The following is a 7,874-nucleotide window of genomic DNA, read 5'->3' as shown; positions in this document are numbered from 1 at the left end:
AAGCCCTGTATGGCTCAAGAACATTCCGCGGCTCCCCATAGCCCGTAGGATCCATTCTCTGGCAGCCGCTAATCAGAGGCCGTTCCTCTGTCCGCGCCACCCCAGTAAAGCCAAAACCTTCTCCGAGGTCTTCTGGATCCATCAGAGTGGGGCAGCTATGAGGCCCAGAGCCCCGACCATGTTGTCCCCGCCCCCCAAAGATACCTGGGCCAAGAGGGCTGGGGAGGGGTACAAGGCCGAGAGACGTCACCGGCTTCACCAGCCTCAGCTCCACCCCATTCGCCTAAAACCCCACTACCCTGGAGGGAAACGTGGGGGTGTTTGTGGTTGGACAAGTGTGCTATTTCCCATGGGGCTAATCTGATGTTGACATTTTCCACCCCACCCCACCCCCAGCTGCTTTGCTAAGCTGCTCCTGCTGGGGAGGCGGGGGAGAGGGGAGAGGGGGCCGGGGTCTGCCCCCGAGGGGGTTCCCAGGGATGACTGAGGGGGCAGCCTGGCAGAGCGCCTCCGGAGGGTTGGCTTTTCACATGCGTCGTCTCATGGAACCCCCCCCAAGGCGCTGTTCTTCTCCCCGTCTCACGGACTAAGAAACTGGGGATCCCTGCGGTGAATCGGTTTGCTAGGAGTACATTCAGGCTTGAAATCCTGTATACTTCCCACCACACCACGGGACCACCCGATGCTGCTCGGGACTCAAAAGAAATGTTGAGATGCACGCAGGGTGGAGACCTTCTCCGCTTCTTCGTTTCCCGTTCAACGATGCCTGAGAGTATCCCGTCAGCCCCTCTCCCTACGGGGAAAGCATAACCCTCGCCATTCACTTTTGTAATCGATTTTGAACAGCTAACAAAGGTACGTGGCGTGGCACCACATTTAAAGTCTACGAAAGACTATACAATGAAAAGTAGGTATTCATCCCCGCCCCCCCCCAGGGCAACACTATTACCTGGTTTCTGATGTTTCCTTCCAGCGGTTACTATGCCACACACATACCATTACCGAGAACGGTAGCCTATCTTCCTTAAACACGTTCTGCACCGTGAGTTTTTCACCGAAAAATACGTTTGGAGCTTGTTCCGTATAAGCACGAACCTTTCATGGACGTCCAGTGGATGTGAGACTGGTCTCCAACCTTTTGCAAATCACAAACACTACAGCAATATGTATCCTCGTGTGTGCATCAATTTCACACGGTTCGAAGACATGTGTGAGACAGGTCCCTAAAAGCCGAATTACTCGGCTAAAGGGTGTGAGTGTGCCAGTTTTGATCAAAATGGACAAAGTGGTCTTCACAGAGGGTGTACTAATATATGTTCCCACCCGCGACGTAAGAGAGCCCCCCTTTCCCACATCCTCACTAACACAGTGAGTTATCAAACTTTTAATCTTCACCGATGTGACAGATGAAAACATGGCTTGCTTTGTGGTTCATTTCGCAGGTAAAGAATATTCTCACGTGTTTCGGAGCCCTTTGCGCTTCCTTTTCTGTAAACTGGCTGGATCCTTAGCCCATTTTCTTCCGTGGGTCGGGGAATCTGTTTCTTATTGATTTGAAGGCACTCTTTACGTATTCAGGAAGTTAATCTCTGGTCAGTCATAGACGTTGCAAGTATTTTTGACACAGTTTATCTTTTGGCTGGCCGGTGAGTTTTGTCACCATTTTTAAAGGAGCCTCGAATGTGCTGATATTGTAAGTGACAGTATCTGTTAAAATGTCAGGTTATAGGGGCGCCTGGGTGGCGCCGTCGGTTAAGCGTCCGACTTCAGCCAGGTCACGATCTCGCGGTCCGGGAGTTCGAGCCCCGCGTCGGGCTCTGGGCTGATGGCTCAGAGCCTGGAGCCTGTTTCCGATTCTGTGTCTCCCTCTCTCTCTGCCCCTCGCCCGTTCATGCTCTGTCTCTCTCTGTCCCAAAAATAAATAAACGTTGAAAAAAAAATTAAAAAAAAATAAAATGTCAGGTTATAAACATATTCCTACCTGGTTTGTTTTTCTTTTGGTTTTTTTGTTTTGTTTTGTTTTTTTGTTTTGTTTTGTTTTTTGTTTTTTTGCCGTTGTTTCTGTGTCGTTTCCTCTTTTGAATTACTTGTGTGCCCTGGGTTGGGTAACATTTTTCAGGCCCTGATGACGCTGGCTCTTCTTCCTGTTGTGTATTACTCTGGAGTGGAGGCTGAACCAGGCAAGGTGCAGAGCGGGTGTCCATAATGCTTGTCCACAGGCTGCCTGGGCTACTGGAAAGGAAAGAGTACAGACCACAGGAGGCCATGCGCTGTACTGGGAAGGGCCACTGTACCGGGGGCCACTTCTATTTTACTGGCTTTCTGTCCTTAGTCTGTGCCTCCGTTTGCTCATTCATGAAATAAGACGAACTTCCCCCATGGACATTCAATGGTTATATGTGGCAGGACGTTAAACGGAAAAAGCAGAGAGATTGCACCAGGAGGAACAGTAGAGACCTCCAGAACCGTCTCTGCCCCTAGGTCACTGTGCCACCCGACCCAGCTCCCTCCTCTTCTCTGAGCTTCAGAAGGAGAAGGTGTTCTAGACGCTTGCCAAGCTCCTTTCCTGTTCCCCCATCTCTGTCCCACTGCCAAACTATTCCTCCTTTGAGTCTAGAGGTTGGAATTGAGCCCGGGCTGTGGCAGTCAAGAGAGACCTCCAGGAGGAGGCAGGAGGCAATGTGGGAGCCAAGCGTGAGAGGAAGGGTGTGCAACTGAGCCCCTGCTTCGTAGCACACGGGCCGACCTTACTTGGCCAGTCCTCACAACAACCCAGTGGATTCCCATCTTACAGATGAGAAAACCGAAGCTTCGGGAGGTTAGTTTGCCCAGGATCCTACAGCCGGTACACGGTAGGGCTGGGGCTCAAATGCTGGCTCGTTCTTGGCTTCTTTGAGGGTTGCAGGGGGTGGGGGCGGCTGGGCCAGGGTACAGACAGTGGTTGCCAGTCCGTGGCTCTCCTGTGGCAGGAGCGTGGATGGGGGAGGTGGCCAGAGCTGGGAGACAGGAGGACGAGGCAGGAGGTGGGCGGGCTTTGTGTACGTCCCCACAGCCGGCCCCACACAAAGGCCAGAACAGGGCCAAGCCGCTCCCGGGCCCGGCTAGGCCCACTCCTCGCTCCTCGGGTCGCATCTCAACTGAGCCTTGCAAAGCCCGCAGCGGGGTTTCCCCTGGGCCTGGGAGGCCGCAGCCCCAGCCAGGCCGCCGCCGTCTCCACTGGGACAGAAAGCGGGGGTCTGTCCTTCTGCCCCACGCCAGCTGCTCGGGGAAAACAGTCGGCGGAGCCTACCAACCCCGTGCTTCCTGTGGCTGCTGCACTTGGCCTTCTCGCTCGCGGGGCACACGCCTGCAGTCTGCACAGCCCTCGCCTCGCCCGGCACCTGGCAAGCTGCTCGCGTCGCACGCTCACCTTCGGCACCTGGCCCCTGAACACCTGAGTTTGAGGACCTGAACGAGCAGCGTGGAGGCACTGGAGGTCAGTGTGCTGGGAGAGGGGAGCTCTGAGATCGCGGGGAAGGCAGCGGACATCCCGGAGCCCCACCGTGGAGCACGCAGCGCGGGGACTAGAACTCGGGATTCCTGACTCCCACCGCGGTGCTCGCTGACCTACCTCCTGTGGCCTCCCCGAAGCCCCGGGGGGAGAAGCCGAAACCCCCAAAGGAAAAGAATGGAGAAGCAACTCACACTGTGACCCAAGGCAAGTCCCTGCCACCTCCAGGCCTCAGCTTCCCCATCCACACAGAAGGAGGTTGGACCAGTGACATCCTGGGCTTCTGGGAGCAACTGGGTCCACCTCTCCTCCTCCCTCCCAGAGACCACAGGGGACAAACGACACGTTCCTTGGGCCCGTTCCGCACGAGCTAATATTGACCCAGGGCTGTTTCCTTTGGCCACACGCAGGGGCTGTGTTTGCTCTGGCGGGACCCCCAGCCTCGCCCGCGCCCCTCTGGGCTCTGGCTGTGCCGGCCGAGGCGGGAGGGGCCGGGTGGAGGACGCGTGCCCCATGGGCCAGGAGGCGAAGCAGAAACCACTGAGAGGCCCAGGGCACGATCCCATGACCCCCACCCACCCAGCTTTGAAAGCTTCTAGTGTGTTTTTCAAATATAAGGACTGCCCAGATACCGTTATAAAACACCTGGGGTTTTTTGAACGCTGTGTTTCATAAATAAACTCTGAGTGCACACCTAACACGCACGCACACAGTACAATAACTGCACGTTCTGCCTCGTTTGGGAATCACGTGGAAAACTTAGGCCCTTCCTTGAAGAAACGGCAGACGCCAGTGTTGGGCCAGAGACAGAACAAGATAAAGAAGGTCATTTGGGGGCGCCTGGGTGGCTCAGTCAGTTGGGCGTCCAACTTCGGCTCAGGTCATGATCTCACAGTCCGTGGGTTCGAGCCCCACGTCAGTCTCTGTGCTGACGGCTCAGAGCCTGGAGCCTGCTTGGGATTCTGTGTCTCCCTCTCTCTCTGCCCCTCCCCCGCTTGCTCTCTCTCTCTCTCTCTCTCTCAAAATAAGTAAATTAATTTAAAAAAAAAAGTTTGATGAGGAACGAACAATTTACATGGACTCAAAGTCCCTCCCTGCAAAATGCTTTCTCATCATGAAGTGGGGGAAGAGTAACATGACAGTGGAAAAGGGCAGGCTGACCCCGGTCAGCATATCCAGGGGATTTTATCAGTGTTGTGTTTGGGGGAGGGTGGGGGGGGGTGGGGCGGCGAGTCATGAATCTGTTTCAAGCCCAGATACCCAGAAGAGGCCAGGAAGAGAAACAAACTGCCTTGAAAGAGGCCAGGTCCTCCTACCTCCTCCAGCAAATGAGAGATATGGACGTCCAGAGAGGGCACCGCCCTGCCTGAGGCCACACAGCAAGTGGGGCAACCAGGCACCAGCGGCTCCCTTCTTTGTGCGTTTCTCTGTCCCTGCTCGGGCTTTCTGAGGCCTCCCCTGGGATTCTGGGCAGCAACTGGTCCCCTGGGGCCGACGACAGACAGAGACAGGAGCCCCGAGCGCCAGCCCTCACCCGCCTTGACCTGCGCACTCTCTTAAGTGAGTCTGTTCCCGTGTCTGGCCCTCCAGCCCCCATCTGGTCCAAGAGACAAGCGAAGTCCCTCCTATGCTCTCGCTAGTGGCTTTCTCTGCAGCTGGGAGGGGACTTGGGCTCGGCCACTCCAGCCTCTGACCCGCTGGACAACCTGGGCCAGGTCACTTAACCTCTCTGTGCTTGTTTTGGTGTCAGCACGTGGCAGGATAACATGTCGAAATGCCCACCAGTGCCTCTCTCCCCAGAACTCTCAGGGTCCCCTCCCCCATCCCCCCTCCCTTCCTCCCCCCACCCCTCAGTCCCCACGGCTGGGGGCAACCATGCTGCCGAAATAAGGAATATTTCCAGTTCCCTGCCTTCTGAGTTTCCAAAGTCCAGACCCTGCCACAGTGTAGAAAATGTGGAAGCCCACGTGATGAGCCGGAGGCGTCCTCCTGCCCTTGAGGCCACGTGGATCTCCAAGCTCCAGAGGAAGCACGCAAGGAGCAGTGGAGAGAGCTGGGAGGCCGGGGGTCCCCGAGAGCCCTCTTCTGCAGTCTGAGTTGTCCAGATGGCTGGACAGATGAGTGACCCAAGACAGAGGGAGGCCCCGGGATGTGGTGAGAGTGGAGGTGCCGCCTGGCACAGGAGCCAAGGTCGTGGCCCTTCCTGGGGGCAGATGCAGCAGCCAGAGCCCCGCCCCTCGGCGGGCGCCCAGAAATCTCTCCCCTCAGACGGGCAGGTGCTGTGCAATGCCCGCCCCTGTCCCCATGGCCACACATGCCCAGCACCGACGTGGCCCCAGGGAGCCGGTGGCTCTGAAAGGGACTTTGTGATCAGGAATGAGGAAGGATTCAGCAAGACTGGACAAGAACAGGGACAACGCAGGGGAAGCCAGAAGACGACGACGTCGGGGTCTAACGTGTCCCTCCCCACCAGTGTCCCCGGCGAACCTCCCAGGCCATAAGCAAAACCCCGGGACAGGGTCAGGGGGCCAAGAATGGCTAGAGGATGACGTTTTCATGACTTCGGGGGGTGAAGACCTCAGGAGATAAGAAGAAAGCTGCTCTCCTCACACATCTGTGTTGGCACATCACAAGTGCTCCCCAGCACACGTTCGTGAGCAAGCGAGCAGGGCAGCGGCCGTTGGAGCAGGCCTCCACCCGCCTGCAGGGCCAGCTGGGCCCGAGCGTTCCCGACGGCCCTCACAGCGACCTGATCTGCCACCCTGGCGGTCACACGGACACCGAGGAAATTGGCAGATACTAGCGGTTAGTGATGCTGTCGCCGCTGGTTTTGTTTTCCAGACACTCTATTTCCCAGCACATCCTTGACTAGAACCTCCCCCACAGGGGGTCGTGGGCACAGGAAGATTAGGCAGATTGCGTGCCACCAGGCACACACTAGATGTTCAGGAAACGATGGCTGCTGTCGCTGCAACGGCCCGAACAGAGCGACAAGGAGGTCCGGCCTCACCTCCGAGCCTCGTCCCTTCCCCGTCTCACTGCTGGGGCTTGGGGGATCTCGCAGCCCTGCGAACCATCAAAGCTGTCCCGTGTGAGGGACCCCCTGAGAAAGCCTTTACTTACTACAAGATTTGTAAGGACGGAGGCCTGCTCGGAGGAGGCAGGTGGCACCTTCTCTGGCCCGCCCAGGGGAGCTGGGAACACCGGTCTCTGGGCAGGATTCAGAGAGAGTTAGCAGCAGGGTACTGAGCCCCCGACTGGGGGAGCAAAGTGGCAGCAAAGAGGGAGAGGGGCCCCTGGACACTTGGATGCTCAACTTAGCCAACTTCGTTCAGAGCTAAAACACTCCATGGGGCGCCCGCGTGGCTCAGTCGGTTAAGCGACCGACTTCAGCTCAGATCATGATCTCATGGTTCGCGGGTTCAAGGCCAATGTCAGGCTCTGTGCGGACAGCTCAGAGCCTGGAGCCTGCTTCGGATTCGGCGTCTCCCTCTCCCTGGCCCTCCCCCGCTCACTCTCTGTCTCTCAAAAATAAATAAACATGAAAAAAAAAATCAAAAGAAAAAAGAGCTAAAGCACTCCAGCGGGAAAATTACAGACTCGTTTTGCCCCGGCCCACGGGCTGTGTGTGTGTTTGTCACCAGCGGACAGGAAAACGGTTTTCTTCCTGGTCTCAGGCTCAATCGAATGCCCGGTCACACACCGTGGAGGCCCCACCCACAGGTGACACTGAGTTTGTTTATGTTATTTTATTTTTATGTTTAATTTACTTCGGTTCAGGATGCCCCCGCCTGGTCCCGAGACCGCACTGGCACGACCAGATCAGGACACTTCAGGATCCTGAGCCGGCTCCACCCAGCCCGGGTTTAGGGAACCCAGGGCATACGCCGGATTCCGGCCACCGACCAGCCACGGAGCCGAGTGGAGAGGTTCACGAGGGCGGGAGGGGGATTTCCAGGCCTCGCTGGTTGGGGCAGTTTATTTGGATGAGGCCCAAGGAGCAGTGGCCAGGTGTCCCAAAATAACTCACGTGGCCAGGGCTGGGAGCCAGCGCCCCCATGGAAAATTTAAATTAATTCTTCTTGGCTGCAAGTCCGGGCCTCCGGAAGGGCCACCCAGAATCACCTGATTGCTGTGGTTCTGATGGTTCCAGAAGCCCGAGGAAGCCAGCCCCCCGGTGTCTGGGCTCCCTCACACAGCCAGAGGTCACGATACGCCCAGAGATGGTGGACCCAGCCGCCAACTCCACAGACTGTCCAGAGGCCCCACTGCTAGCTTTGTACAGCTGGGGAAACTGAGGCCAGAGTAGGAAAACTAAAACCCTAAGAGCAGAGGTGAGGCTTGTCCAGTGCTTGTGTGGGTCAGGCACTGTGCTGAGCGCAGA

The sequence above is a fragment of the Prionailurus viverrinus genome, chromosome C1, assembly GCF_022837055.1.
Source record: "Prionailurus viverrinus isolate Anna chromosome C1, UM_Priviv_1.0, whole genome shotgun sequence".
NCBI classification, from domain to species: Eukaryota; Metazoa; Chordata; class Mammalia; order Carnivora; family Felidae; genus Prionailurus; species Prionailurus viverrinus.
The sequence above is the reverse complement of the archived record's forward strand: the minus strand, read 5'-3'. Positions refer to the sequence as shown.